This window comes from Scyliorhinus canicula, chromosome 26, assembly GCF_902713615.1.
Source record: "Scyliorhinus canicula chromosome 26, sScyCan1.1, whole genome shotgun sequence".
In the NCBI taxonomy this organism is placed as follows: domain Eukaryota; kingdom Metazoa; phylum Chordata; class Chondrichthyes; order Carcharhiniformes; family Scyliorhinidae; genus Scyliorhinus; species Scyliorhinus canicula.
Genome location: NC_052171.1, coordinates 19,047,853 through 19,063,539, shown reverse-complemented (window position 1 = coordinate 19,063,539; position 15,687 = coordinate 19,047,853).

The following is a 15,687-nucleotide window of genomic DNA, read 5'->3' as shown; positions in this document are numbered from 1 at the left end:
CTTCACTCCACTTTCCAGCATGTTCTGCCCGACCATCGAAAATCTACCTCTGCCTTGAATATCTTCAATGACCCAGCCTCCACTGCACTCTGGAGAAGGGACCCTATGGGAAAAGAAGTTCCTCCTCACCTTGGTCTTCAATGAGAGTCCCCTAATTCTTAAACTTGTTTAAATTTCTCCACAACTTCTCACCTCGGGATCTTACATGTTTCAATAAGACCACCTCTCATTCTACTAAACTTCAGTGTGTACAGGCCCCAACCTGCTCAACCTGTCCTCGGTCCCAGGAATCAGCCCTGTGAACCTTCCCCGGAGCAAGCTCCCAGAGCAAGTATATCCCCTGCTCAAGTAAAGAGACCAAAACCCCACAGCATACTGCGTGGAGTTTCCCCGGTGAGGTGATATGATTTGCATGCCTGTCTGCCATTGGGGCAGAACACCGGCTTACCATTGGCCCTGGTCGGTCATGTGCCTCTCGACCGATTGGCCGAGAGGCTGAGTTAACCACGCCTCCTTGCCGAGGTATAAATAGTCAAACGCCCGGCTGTCGTCCATTTTATTGTAGACAACCGCAGGGCTAAGTTCTAGTTTATTAAAGCCTAACTTTTGTAAAGCAACTCGTCTCTCGTGCAATTGATGGCACATCACCCGGGTACTCTGGTTTCCTTCCACAGTCGAAAGATGCGCAGCTTAGGTGGGGTTTACAGGGGTAGGGTGGGGTTTGGGCCCAGGAAGGCTGCTTTTCAGAGGGTGGGTGCGGGCTCAATTCCCCAAACATCCTCATTCTGCACTGTAGGGATTCTAGGGTTGGTTGATCTTGGAGAGCATCTGTAAAAATACAAGATCATGGTGTTAACATCAAAGAAAACAGCCTGATTTTATGTTATCTCCAAGAGTTTTAATGACATTGAAAATAAGTGGCGATTAAATGGAACTGGAATCACACGAGATGTTGTTGAAAATGTCCTCGGAGTTCCAGTCCATCCTTGGGCCTGCATTTTAGAAGACAGCTGGGAGACTCGAATTTTGGGGCAGCACGGTAGCATGGTGGTTAGCATAAATGCTTCACAGCTCCAGGGACCCAGGTTCGGTTCCCGGCTGGGTCACTGTCTGTGCGGAGTCTGCACGTCCTCCCCCTGTGTGCGTGGGTTTCCTCCGGGTGCTCCGGTTTCCTCCCACAGTCCAAAGATGTGCGGGTTAGGTGGATTGGCCATGCTAAATTGCCCGTAGCGTCCTTAAAAGTAAGGTTAACGGGGGGTTGTTGGGTTACGGGTATAGGGTGGATACGTGGGCTTGAATAGGGTGATCATTGCTCGGCACAACATCGAGGGCCGAAGGGCCTGTTCTGTGCTGTACTGTTCTATGTTCTATGTTCTATGAATACAAAGTTGGGTGGGTAAGGTCATGCGAAAGTCCATTGAAGGTTGCCCAAAGGATGGTGACTTTTAAACGCACATCATACTTTGTTTTATTGTCATCTGACTTCAAATGAGGCATCGCTAAATCCTTTGACAAAATTGAATAAAGTCATCAAAAAGTAATCAGGGATATATTGCATCTGCCACTCAATATTTCAGATAGAAATTGAGTTGAGTACAAGAGTCGGCAGGTCATGTTACAGTTGTATCGGACTTTGGTTAGGCCACATTTGGAATACTGCGTGCAGTCTGGTCGCCATTTTACCAGAAGGATGTGGATGCTTTAGAGAGGGTGCAGAGGAGGTTCACCAGGATGTTGCCTGGTATGGAGGGGGCTAGCTATGAAGAAAGGTTGAGTAGATTAGGATTGTTTTAGTTGGAAAGACGGAGGTTGAGGGGGGACCCGATTGAGGTTGACAAAATTATGAGAGGTATGGACAGGGTGGATAGCAACAAGCTTTTTCCAAGACTGAGGGTGTCAATTACAAGGGGTCACGATTTCAAAGTGAGAGCGGGAAAGTTTAAGGGAGATGTGCGTGGAAAGTTTTTTACGCAGAGGGTGGTGGGTGCCTGGAACGCTTTACCAGCGGAGGTGGTAGAGGCGGGCACGATAGCATCATTTAAGAGGCATCTGTTTAAGGGAGTTTAAGGGAGATGTGTGTGGAAAGTTTTTTTACGCAGAGGGTGGTGGGTGCCTGGAACGGAGGTGGTAGAGGCGGGCACAATAGCATAATTTAAGATGCATCTGAAACTGCCCCATGGGGCAGCATGGTAGCATGGTGGTTAGCATAAATGCTTCACAGCTCCAGGGTCCCAGGTTCGATTCCCGGCTGGGTCACTGTCTGTGTGGAGTCTGCACGTCCTCCCCGTGTGTATGTGGATTTCCTCCGGGTGCTCCGGTTTCCTCCCACAGTCCAAAGATGTGCGGGTTAGGTGGATTGGCCATGCTAAATTGCCCGTAGTGTCCTAAAATGTAAGGTTAAAGGGGGGGTTGTTGGGTTACGGGTATAGGATGGATACGTGGGTTTGAGTAGGGTGATCATGGCTCGGCACAACATCGAGGGCCGAAGGGCCTGTTCTGTGCTGTACTGTTCTATGTTCTATGTTCTATCTGGACAGATACATGAACGGGCGGGGAACAGAGGGAAGTAGATCCTTGGAAAATAGGCGACAGGTTTAGATAAAGGATCTGGATCGGCGCAGGCTGGGAGGGCCGAAGGGCCTGTTCCTGTGCTGTAATTTTCTTTGTTCTTTGTTTGGAATTTTAATGGCAGAAGTAAAAATGGAGGTCCGTTTGGCTTTCAACTGTTTGCCCTTTGATTGTGGTGTGGACATTCTGTTGACTACTGAATGTGTGTGGTGAGTTAAGCCTGGGTGGGGTGTCCAAGAGGGGAGACGCCAAACTGTCGGCAAGCAGCTGGAACGCCTGTTCAGACAGCTGAGTGTATCATCTCTGCCTATCTTCAAGGCTTAAAACACAACAACTCTGATCTCCCAAAACTTGTGGATTCAGATACCTGCTGCCACGATCAGGAAACCGGACCCAGTCATTAATGCACCGCTCAATCACAGTGCTTCTAAAATCAAACCGGAAGATTGAACGTTGCAAAGTCCAAGAGATGGCACATTTTGTTGACGTCCTTCTGACATTGAGGCAATCCGGAATGAAGAAGAATGTGGAAATCTCAGTTCCATTGGAGTTAGTCCCAGGCCATGTACAGTGGTTGAATATACAAGGTGGCACTTTGGAGATGTCAGTTTTAAGGGCATCGCGACATCGTTTCTGACAACATCAGTACGTCTCACAGTTCGATGCGTTTTAATTTTATCGGACAATTGGGCTCTTTTAACAATCTCTCATTTATATCTGGCTCAGTACCTCTTGTCATTGGGAGGACAATGGCTTGCCAAGAGCTGCGGAACGTGCTGCTTGATGACAAAAACATTGCGCAAGTCTTGGGGAGCTGTACAAACATTTCAAAGAAAAAAAATATGCCAGGGCTCAAAGATGCAACATTCTAAATCCGCTGAAGTAGCAAGCCACAAACTATGGTCGGTCAGCAAATGTAGAACCAAGATTCAGAACATCAAGTTATAGGTCAGATTGGGCAGAGGGAGGGCCGTGGATGTGCTTGATCGGACGGTCAGATTCCAGGATGGGAACCTGGAGGAGGTCTGGTCAGAGAAGTTCAGATCTCAAAACCTGCAGCAAAGAAATGGCCAGTGGAGAGAATGTCAATTCTTCTTCATTCTTCGCGTTGGAGTGAGGGGTGAATGGTTCAAATTAAATTACTCGTCAATAAGAATTTGTAGCCATCTAAGATGGACACTGGGCTACAAAATGGAGAACTGCTAAGACTGCAGGAAAAAACAGTCATAGTGAGAACAAACAGCTAGCAGAAGACTGTTTTACATTTTGCACGTACAGAAGCCAGGTGCAGAGTTTCAGCCAAAGGTGCAAATGGGAAACAGATCTGCATAGTAATGAGGTAATCCCGATCCAGACCCCGGACAATAGAAACATTTAAGTATCGATGGATACTTTTCCATAGACGCCCAGACAGAATGGCGCCAAAGCAACCAACACAAAGAGCCGTAGGGACCGCCCCACCCATCGAGGAACGACCCTCAGATTGGGGAGTTTGAAAGATATCGATTGGGAAAGACCCAATCGATGAGGGAGCCGCCCCAAGGGGGCCTGAACCTCCTGGGACCGAGAAGAGTAGGTCCCGCACATGGTTCGGTCTGTTTTGCTCCGGCCCAGACCTGTTAAATCGCATCCTGACTCCAGTTTCATCACCGGCCGTTGAGCATCAGCCATCGAACTGTAAGTGCCAACACAACGATCGCTACGTGATCCAGACCTTGCTAGCCCTTGACAACTTTGCCAATCAGAAAGTTACAGACCAAGAACGGGACGAAGGCCTTGCTCCCTGACCTTGCCTGTTCCTGTCTAGATAAGTATTTAGTTGTTTAGTATTAGAAGTAAGTTAGTCTCTTTACCGTATGCATGTGTATTTATTATATTTGTTATAATAAACACCAATCGTTTGGACTTACTAATCGGTGTATAGATTTATTACTTTGAACCTGACCTTGATATACTTGTGACGGTGTCTAAATACGACACCTGGCGACTCCGAGCATAATTACACATACAGAGCCATAGTAGTGTTAAGCACACGGCCTTTAAACGGAGGCGTGTTAATTACACTCCAGTAAAACGAGCAACAAATTGATGACAAGACAATCACTAACTAAGCCATTCAGCTTGCAGTGTTCCAAATGGAAATGATACACATTGCGATGGACACGAATCTCTTCATCGTTACCCATCCTATTCTTCTCCAATTCTTCACTTCGAATTTTTTCCTTTTTCTGACTTTTTATATTAATTTAATTAATGTTAGCATCTTCCACATTAATTAAATTTTCAGAGTTCATTCTTTTTATATGTCCGCTTCATATTTTAAACTTTTTAATTCTAATATTCAGTCATTTGTAAGTATTCTTTATATTACCGGGCGGCATTGTGGCACAGTGGTTTGTGCCGCTGCCTCACAGCGCCAGGGACCTGGGTTCGATTCCGGCCTCAGGTGACTGTGTGGCGTTTACACAAAATACCCGTGTCTGCGTGGGTTTCCTCCGGGTGCTCCGGTTTCCTCCCCCACAGTCCAAAGATGTGCAGGTTAGGTGGATTGGATGTGCTAAAATTGCACCTTTGTGTGGGGTGTGGGTATTGGGATAGGGTGAGGGAGTGGACCTGGGTAGGGTGTTCTTTCAGTGGGTCGATGGGCCGAATGGCCTCCTTCTGCACTATAGGCATTCTAAGGCTGGGATTCTTTGATTATATATGTATTAACTTCATTTCGTTTAATATGCAGCAATAAATATTATTTATTTTAATAAATACGTCATTGAATAATGATAAGAATGTACCGACTTTGCTAAATCAATTGGCTGATTGCCACGTTTCCCAAGGTGTGTTCCAGGCTGGTGAACGTTGGTGCTTCCATTGATACAGAATATCTTTATCGCCAGCACAATGGACTGATTGGCCTCCTTTTCGTCTCTGACCCTTCTGTGATTCCGTAATCTCACTTTCTCAGCACGGAATCCATTCAGGATTTCTGTTTCCAAATTCTGATGCTAACTTCGAGTGTTCGAATGTTCTCCGTTTCCTCAGAGTACCGTTTCCAAACACCACTTGACTTGAATCGCAAATTGACAGATTTTACTTTAAATCCTTCATCTGTGTGATTTGCGGATATCGTAAACAGGCGTGGTGTCTTGTTAGTCACGGCTGACCAATTAGAATGGCCATTGTTAAATCATTGGCCAAACAACAGGGGACCAAAACGAGAGTACTTACTCCTTCATTCAGAACCCTTCAATTCAATCACAACACAAGCCTCCTTCTCAAATGTGTTCCAGACACCCCTAACCCACTCTTCTTCTCCATCCTGAAAGAAGTTTATAGCTCCCCCCCACTCCCCATTCAGAAAACTGATGGGCAGAGGTGACTGATTTCCCTCTTGGCCAATGATCTTTACTTATTCTCTTTGCAACAGGCTGATGTTAGGCAGGTTTGAAACCCAATCGACCTTCACATCTTTTTTATTCCTTCATGGGGTCTCTGGCGTGAAGATCATTTGTGGCCCATCCGTAATTGCCCCTTGAGAAGGTGGTGGTGAGCCGCTTTCTTGAGCCGCTGCAGTCCTTGTGGTGTAGGTACACCCACTGTGCTGTTAGGGATGGAGGCTTTCGATCTGGCGACAGTGAAGGAACGACCGATATGTTTCCCAGTCGGGATGGTGAGTGACTTGGAGGGGAACCTCCAGGTGGTGGGGTTCCCAGGTATCTGCTGCCCTGGTCCTTCGATGTGGTCGAGGTCGTGAGTTTGGAGCGTGCTTGGTAAGTTACTGCAGTGCATCTTGTAGATGGTACACATCTTATGCATCGGTGGTGGAGGGAGTGAATGTTTGTGGAAGGGGGAGCAATCAAGCGGGGCTGCTTAGTCCTGGATGGTGTCGAGCTTCTTGAGTGTTGTTGGAGCTGCGCTCATCCAGGCAAGTGGAGAGTATTCCATCACACTCCTGACTTGTGCCGTGTAGATGGTGGACAGGCTTTGGCAAAATCAGGAGGTAAAGTGCCTTCCACAGCACTCCCAGACTCTGGAACTAACCAAGCTGTGCAAAATAATTGCCCAAACAGTGTTCTTACTTTTTCAAATGTCCTTGGGTGCGCTCCATCTGTTCCTGTTGTTCCTGAAATATTTTTAACCAGTCCAGAAACATTTCACAAGTGATTCCTGCCCTCTCCATGAACACATCTGACTCCTTCAATCACCAGCAGTGGTAAAACCAACAGCCTGAGCTTTTATTTCCCCCAAAACTCTCAAACAGCTCCGCTTCATTCACAATCAACACTTTAATAAACCGACAACATTGGGGCCTCACGGTAGCATGGTGGTTAGCATCAATGCTTCACAGCTCCAGGGTCCCAGGTTTGATTCCCGGCTGGGTCACTGTCTGTGTGGAGTCTGCACGTCCTCCCTGTGTGTGCGTGGGTTTCCTCCGGGTGCTCCGGTTTCCTCCCACAGTCCAAAGATGTGCGGGTTAGGTGGATTGGCCATGCTAAAATTGCCCGTAGTGTAAGGTTAATGGGGGGATTGTTGGGTTACGGGTATACGGGTTACGTGGGTTTAAGTAGGGTGATCATTGCTTGGCACAACATCGAGGGCCGAAGGGCCTGTTCTGTGCTGTACTGTTCTATGTTCTATGTCTAACATCTCGGAGCTGGTCCGTGCCTTGCCCTTAGCTAGGCTCTATTCTTTTTCTTCTCTATTTTCTCTTCTAGTTTATTTCTCCATTTTGCACTTGCTCCAGGAAAGCGAACAATTCTGTCCATCAAGTTTGCTGCTCTCTCTTGGTCGCTACACGTTCCCTCGCCTTTATCAGGAGTTCAATAACATTTCAAAAGTGTTATGGGTCAGGGTTTAGAGAACCCCAAAGTGTATCATGGAGTTCACCTGACCCACACCTTTTAATAGATTGTGGTATGGGGAGCACACGGCCCACTCTACAGGTGTGGTACAGCAGAAATGGGAAAGTAATTTTTAAAGCAAAATAATGTTTATTCTATGAACTCAAGTTCACCTTTTCAAACCGTACAGTGAACATCTTAGCAACCATTAATTCAAATACAACCCTCAAAGAATACAACACTCAGTAATAGAACATAGAACAGTACAGCACAGAACAGGACCTTCGGCCCTCGATGTTGTGCCGAGCAATGATCACCCTGCTCAAACCCACGTATCCATACTATACCCGTAACCCAACAACCCCCCCCCCCCTTAACCTTACTTTTTAGGACACTACGGGCAATTTAGCATGGCCAATCCACCTAACCCGCACATCTTTGGACTGTGGGAGGAAACCGGAGCACCCGGAGGAAACCCACGCTGACACGGGGAGGACGTGCAGACTCCGCACAGACAGTGACCCAGCCGGGAATCGAACCTGAGACCCTGGAGCTGTGAAGCATTTATGCTAACCACCATGCTACCGTGCTGCCTCATGTAATCCTTAATAACTTCCCAAACAACATCCAGAAGACAGAAGAAACACCTTTTATCAGAAGCACATCAGGTTTACAGACACTACTGAAAACATTTATAATTCTGAATTCACCAAATGATCGAGAGATAGTCTTTTCATGGCAGAGGGATCAACATTGCACCTGCTCTGTCTGGCTTCAGCTCCAACACTGAAAACGAAACTAAAACGCACCCTGCAGCAAACGGCCTAAAACGAAAGTAAAAAGCTGACAGACAGCCCAGCTCCACCCGCACTCTGACGTCGCTGATAAACATCCATTTCTCAAAGGTACATTACTTAAACACCCATTTCTTAAAGGTACTCTAACATGACAATACGATATCTAAGTGAGATGTTTCTGTCCTCTCTCTGCACCTGTCTGTGGGGACAGTGTTGATTACAGAACCTGTTTGTTGAGGAAGTCTGCCCAGTCTTCTGCACGTTAACAGCAAGTCATTCTGAACGACTTTGTTATTGAAAAGCGACAAAGATAAAGGGTACAGGGCAAGGAGCTGTCTGCATCCTGGGTCTGACGGTGTCTCTGACTAACACCATGCTGACCCAAAGGTCCGAGGCATGTGCCTTCTCACATCACTGTGTGGGTAAGCCTTCACTCAGGCCCACAACGTACACCAAACCGTACTCCCACAGTGCAAAGCTCTTTGATGACAATGTGCACATTCCAATTCTTCCCGAGCTGTAATGTCATGACTGAATAAGACAATTATTTTTGTGCCTCACGTGCAAAAGAGTTCTATTCGTAAGTATTTCATTGTGCTGTCTTCTGAGCAGTTCAACGAAATAACGTATTCAGACGCACAGATTTTATGCAAAAATAAAGGTTTGCACAACAGCGTCTGGTGTCTTTCGTGTTTTTGTTAATTTCTCATGACCCACCCAGACTGGGGCCGTTCTGCCATCCAAATATCCCGCAGAAAACCAAGATCTTGGAATCTTTCCTGGAAAGAGGGGAGGTGCCAGAGGACTGGAGAAAGAGAGAGAGAGAGAGAGGGGGAGAGGGAGAGAAAGAGAGAGAGAGAGATTGGCAAATGTGAGGCTTTCATTCAAGGGTATGAAGAGATGACAAGTAACTGCAGACCAGAGGGTTTAACTTCACCATTGCACAAAAATAAGAGGGTGGGTTTGTGGGGATGGGGGGGGGGGGGGGGGGGGGGGGGGGGGGGGGGGGGAGGCGAGAGATTCGAAAGGCACGTGGGGAGAGGGTTTGACTCAATCGAGAAGCGCTTTCGCGGATTCGGAAAACGTGCTCGACTGGTGGAAGTGTATTTCTGCATGAATGGAAAGTAGAATGGATGTTGTCCAGCTGGATTTGAAGGCAGTTAGCTCCACACCAAAAGTTAACGAGCTCATGGAAGAGGAGGGTCAGCGTCAGCTTGGAGAAGGAAAATTGGCTTCAGCGGAAGAAACAAGAGCGATTTGTGGCAAGTGCTTGTTGTTCATGCTGGAAGACCGTAGACTACAGTGTTCCCCAAGGTTCAGTGCCAAAACCACTGGTTTTTGATATATTCATATACACACACACACACATGATTTGGATATTGGATTGCAAAAACTTCAAATTCTGCCGATGATACTGAACTTGGAGGTGTGGCCGATAGTCAGGATGATACCCAGTGATGTACAGGCAAGCCGAGGACAGAATTGAAGGTCGATAAGTTCGAGGCGAAGCATTTTCCTCGCAGAGATGGGGAGGCAATACAGACTCAATGGTACAGTTCGAAAGAGAGCGCAGGGACAAGAGACCTGGGGTTCACCTCGATTGGGGCAGCACGGTAGCATGGTGGTTAGCATAAATGCTTCACAGCTCCAGGGTCCCAAGTTCGATTCCCGGCTGGGTCACGGTCTGTGCGGAGTCTGCACGTCCTCCCCGTGTGTGCGTGGGTTTCCTCCGGGTGCTCCGGTTTCCTCCCACAGTCCAAAGATGTGCGGGTTAGGTGGATTGGCCATGCTAAATTGCCCGTAGTGTCCTAATAGTAAGGTTAAGAGGGGGGTGTTGTTGGGTTACGGGTGGATACGTGGGTTTGAGTAGGGTGATCATTGCTCGGCACAACATCGAGGGCCGAAGGGCCTGTTCTGTGCTGTACTGTTCTATGTTCTATGATAGGTCTTGGAAGATGGTGGGACATCTTGAGAGAGCAGCTGATACGCTGTAGGAAGACTGCAAAGGTTTTTCGGACTCTGCAGAGGATAGATGGCAGAATGCTTCCAAGGAGGAGGGAAATTAGTTCCATGGGTTGAGGTTGGAGAAACTTGGGTTGTTCTCCTTGAAGCAAACGGAGGCCGTGGGGAGAGTCAACAGTGCCGGACAAGATTGTGACAGGTTTACATAAAAGGTAGAGAAAGAATGTTTGCTCCCACTTGCTGCTCAACAATTAAGAGACACAGATTTCAGGATTGGGACAAGAGGGGGCGGATGTGAGGAAGAAGATTACACAGCAAGTGGTAATGACTTAAAACGTACGGCCTCCAAGGGTAGTGGCAGCAGAGATGACGAATGATTTGAAAGGGAATTGGATGGGCATTCGAGGTTAATAAAAGTGCAGAGCCATGAGGAAAGAGCGGGCAACAGAACTGATTGGATATGAACTCTATATTGACAGGACACTCTGAAGGACTCATGGGAAAAGGGGGAGGTTTGATATTCTTGCTTGGGAGGAATTGGCCACAAACTGTGCCATGAGGGGCCTCACGGTAGCATGGTGGTTAGCATCAATGCTTCACAGCTCCAGGGTCCCAGGTTCGATTCCCGGCTGGGTCACTGTCTGTGTGGAGTCTGCACGTCCTCCCCGTGTGTGCGTGGGTTTCCTCCGGGTGCTCCGGTTTCCTCCCACAGTCCAAAGATGTGCGGGTTAGGTGGATTGGCCATGCTAAATTGCCCGTAGTGTAAGGTTAATGGGGGGATTGTTGGGTTACGGGTATACGGGTTACGTGGGTTTAAGTAGGGTGATCATTGCTCGGCACAACATCGAGGGCCGAAGGGCCTGTTCTGTGCTGTACTGTTCTATGTTCTATGAGGGGGCGTCCCACCTCACAGATCCATAACGACCACTTTTGAACTCGACTGTGGACGACTGATCAAAGGTGGAAGAAGAGAGGCCAGAATTCTGGCTCAAGAACCCCCTTTCCTCAGGATAGCTCTTGTCCTGCACCTCCAGGATTGACCCGCTGAGTCTCTGGAGGACAAACAAATCATGATGCCTGGCAGACATCGCCATCATCTCGAGCTGGCGTAGGTCGAGGGGGCTGAATGGCCTCCTTCTGTGCCAACGTAACCCAAAGGCATTCACCTGTCTACTTTGGAAATGCTGCTGTAATATGTGCAAAATGATGAACCCCAGGCTTTACTATCTTCTCCAGGAAGGGAAATTGGATTTCCTTCTTCCCATTCCATCCTGCATGAAGGAAATAATGTAATTGGGTATGGTTCAGGAGGGATTGCGGAGACTTGGCAGCCGGGCAATCAGGGATGGAAAGTGAACATCCAGGGCTCTTCAGTATTGAGGAAGGACAGACCAAAAAGGTAAAGGCGGCAGAGTTGCATTGGTGGTTAATGAGGAAACTAACGCAACAGTGAGGAAGGATATTCATTCCGACAATGTGGAATCTGTTTGGGTGGAGCTGAGAAACACCAAGGGGAAAAAGACGTCAGAGGGTGTTGCATATCGACCCCCAAACTGCAGTGATGATGCTGGGAATAGTAAGAAGTCTTACAACACCAGGTTAAAGTCCAACAGGTTTGTTTCAAACACGAGCTTTCGGAGCACGGCTCCTTCTTCATGCTGGGAATGGCATTGAACAAGAAAGTTGAGACGCATGCGATAAAGGAACATTTGTAATTAAGGGTGACTTTAATCTTCAAAGAGATTGGACAAATCAAATTAGTAATAATACCGTAGAGGAGGAATTCTTGGAGTGTATAAGTGATTGTTTACTGGACTAATACGATGAGGAATCAACGAGAGAACAGGCCATCCTAGACTGGGTATTGTGTAATGAGAACTGAATTATTGGCAATCTAGTTGTGCGAGACCCCTTGGGGAAGAGCGACCATAATATGTGAGAATTCTTCATCAAGGTGGAGAGTGAAGTGATTTATTTGAGACCAGGCTCCCAAACTGCAACAATTGTTTACTGCTGTCTGGCACAAAAAGAAAAATGGGAAAGACAGCCAAAGAATGGATTACAAGGGAAATTAGAGACAGTATTAGATCCAAGGAAGAGGCATCCAAATTGGCCAGAAAAAACCAGCAGTCCTGAGGTTTGGGAGCAGTTTAGAATTCAGCAAAGGAGGACAAAAGGATCGATTAAGAAAGGGAGTACAAGAGTAAGCTGGCAGAGAACGCAAAATCTGACTTTGAGAGCTTCTGTAGGTACATGGAGAGAGAAAAAGGTTGGTGAAGATAAATGTAGGTCCCTTACAGTACAAGGGATTTTATAATGAGGAACTGTTGTGACCTAAGGCAAGGACATACAGCCAGATAGACAGGACACAACAACTACTCCACAATACAATAACTCTACTCCGCTCCCCTCAGGGTCCTCTTCCTCGGCCCGGATTTATATCCTGTGGGGGGGGAGGGTTGGTCTAATTGGGAGGAAGCTCCGCTCCCTAATCCTCCGGGGAGTTGGCATTCCCAGGTGTCGGAGGGGAATCTGCTACGACGTAGGTTATGACCCCTATGGGAGTCGTAATCCCCTTCGCCAAGCCTGGAGAAATGTGTGTTTCATTTCCCTGGATCCGGACCGTGTAGGACACTGGTCCTGTTCCGTGGGCAGCCACGCCAGGGATCCCTGCGGCTCCCGCCCCAAAATTCTGTCTCCCATCGTGCGTATTTCTGGGCCCAGGCATGAGTCTGTCGCCGAGCGGTCTTGACACTGACAGACCCGCGTCCCCACGTCGGGAGACGGACAAGACTGAAGCAAGTTCCGAGTCGACGCCCATGAGTAATTCCGCTGGCGTTTTCCCGGTCATGGCATGCGGCGTTGTGCTCCAACCGGGGCTCCCAGGATCCTGTGGCCATTTTCTTTCATGGCCCGCTGAAAGGTTTGGACCGCCCATTCGGTCAACCCGTTTGATGCCATGTGGTACGGGGCAGTACGGACTTGCCGGATGCCCTTCGCAGCCGCGAACGACGCAAGCTCCTAGCTGGCGAATGCCGTTCCGTTGTCAAATCGGGACGAGGGGGAAAACCGGGCGTGCTGAAGATGTTCCGCCGTCGGTCTCCGGTGGCTCGTGTGGTTGCAGTGGGAACCCAGTGTACCTCCAGCCATTTAAACTGGGCGGCCACCAGTATGGGAAACGTGGCCCCCAGTACGGACCGACAAAGTCTATACGGACTCGCGGCCATGGTTTCCCGGACCACTTCCAGGGCCGCATTTTCATCTTGGCCACCCCCTTGGTGTCCATTGTGGAAGTCGTTCAAAGATGGGCGGCCCCTTAAAGGAACGCCATCCTCGTCGACCATCTCCGGCAGCTTTCGAGGCGCAGGCCTTAAGTTCGTCCTGCAGCGCCCTAGGCTGGGCCCATTATAATTTAGGGTCTGTCTGGGCCCACTCTTTTACGCTGGCCACCGTTACCGGTCGGATATCTGAAATGTTAGCACAATGATAGACCCTAGGAGCATGGGTCGAGGTTGGATGCTTTTTCCAAGGGTTGGTGTCGACTCGGTCGACTGAATGGCCTCCTTCTGCATTGTAGGGATTCTAACCCCAGCAGGGGCTTGTGGTCCGTGTATATCGTGAACGCGCGTCCATAAACGTGTTGGTGGAATTTTCCCACCGCGAATACGGTGGCCAAACCTTCCTTTTCCACCCGCGTTTAGTTCCGTTCGACATCCGTGAGTATGCGGGATGCAGAAGCGATCGGCCGTTCTGAGCCGTCGGGCATGCGGTGTGCCAGGCCACTCTGACGCCGTATAGCGAGCGGGGCATCGCATGTAAGGAGCAAAGGGTTCTGATGGGTGGAAATGGATCCCTTCTCCGACACCAGTCAGGGTGTCCACAGGACTCTGTCGCCAGGGATCCCAGTCTCATCGCCGTCATTCCTTCAATAGGTGGTGGAGCAGGATAAGCAATGTCACCATCAGGGGAATGAATTCTCCGCAATAATTCACCAGACCGAAAAAGGGGGGGGGGGCCTGGCGGGTAGCCCACACGTCCACCACTGGATTGAAGCCCCGACTGTCTACCCCAAGAAGGGGAAAGTACAGTACGAAAGGAAGCTTGCCGGGAACATAAAGACTGACACTAAGAGTTTCTACAGATCTGTGGAGAGAAAGAGATTGGTGAAGAGAAATGTAGGCCGACTCCAGACAGAAACAGGGGAATGCATAATAAGGGACAAAGAAATGGCTGAGCAATTGAATACATACTTTGGTTCTGTCTTCACAAATGAGGACACAAATCAGATCCCAGGAATGTTGGAGAATGAAAGGTTCACTGAGAGGGAAGAACTGAGGAAGATCAACATTAGTAGAGAAATGGTGCTGGGAAAACTGATGGGATTGAAGGTGGATAAATCCCCAGGGCCTGAGAATCTGCATCCCAGAATGCTTAAGGAGGTGGCTCTGGAAATAGTGGATGCATTGGTGGTCATCTTCCAGGATTCTATAGACTCTGGAACTGTCCCTGCAGATTGGAGGGGAACTCATGTCACTCCGATATTCAAAAAGGGAGGTAGAGAGAAAGCCGGGAATTATAGACCAGTAAGCTGAACATCGGTAGTGGGGAAAATGCTTGAATCCATTATCAAGGACTTTATAGCGGAACATTTAGAAAGCAGTGGCAGGATCAGTCAGAGTCAGCGTGGATTTGTGAAGGGAAAATCATGCTCGACAAATCTGTTGGAATTCTTTGAAGAGGTAACCAGTACAGTTGAGAAGGGGGAGCCAGTCGATGTGGTATATTTAGACTTTCAGAAGGCGTTTGACAAAGTCCCGCATAAGAGATTGTTGTGCAAAACTAAAGCGCATGGGATTGGGGGGAATGTATTGAGGTGGATAGAAAACTGGTTGGCGGAGAGGAAACAAAGAGTAGGGATAATGGGTCCTTTTCAAATTGACAGGCAGTAACTAGTGGGGTACCACAGGGATCGGTGCTGGGACCCCAGCTACTCACAATATATATTAATGATTTGGATGAGGGAACAAAATGTAACATCTTGAAGTTTGCAGATGATACCAAATTAGGGGGGAGGGTGAATTGTGACGAGGATGCAGGGATCCTACAGCAAGATCTGGACAGGTTGGGCGAGTGGGAAAATCAATGGCAGATGCAGTATAATTTGGATAAGTGTGAGGTTATTCATTTTGGAAGCAAAACAGAAAGGCAGATTACTACTTGAATGGTTGTAAATTGGGAGAGGGGAGTATGCAGCGGGACCTAGGTGTCCTTGTGCGCCATTCGCTGAAGGTAAGCATGCAGGTGCAGCAGGCAGTAAAGAAGGCTCATGGTATGTTGGCCTTCATTGCGAGAAGTAGGGATGTGTTGCTGCAATTATACAGGGCCTTGGTGAGGCCACACTTGGAGTATTGTGGGCAGTTTTGGTCTCCTTCTCTGAGGAAGGATGTTCTTGCTCTCGAGGGAGAGCAGCGAAGGTTTACCAGACTGATTCCAGGGATGGCGGGACTGTCATATGAGGAGAGATT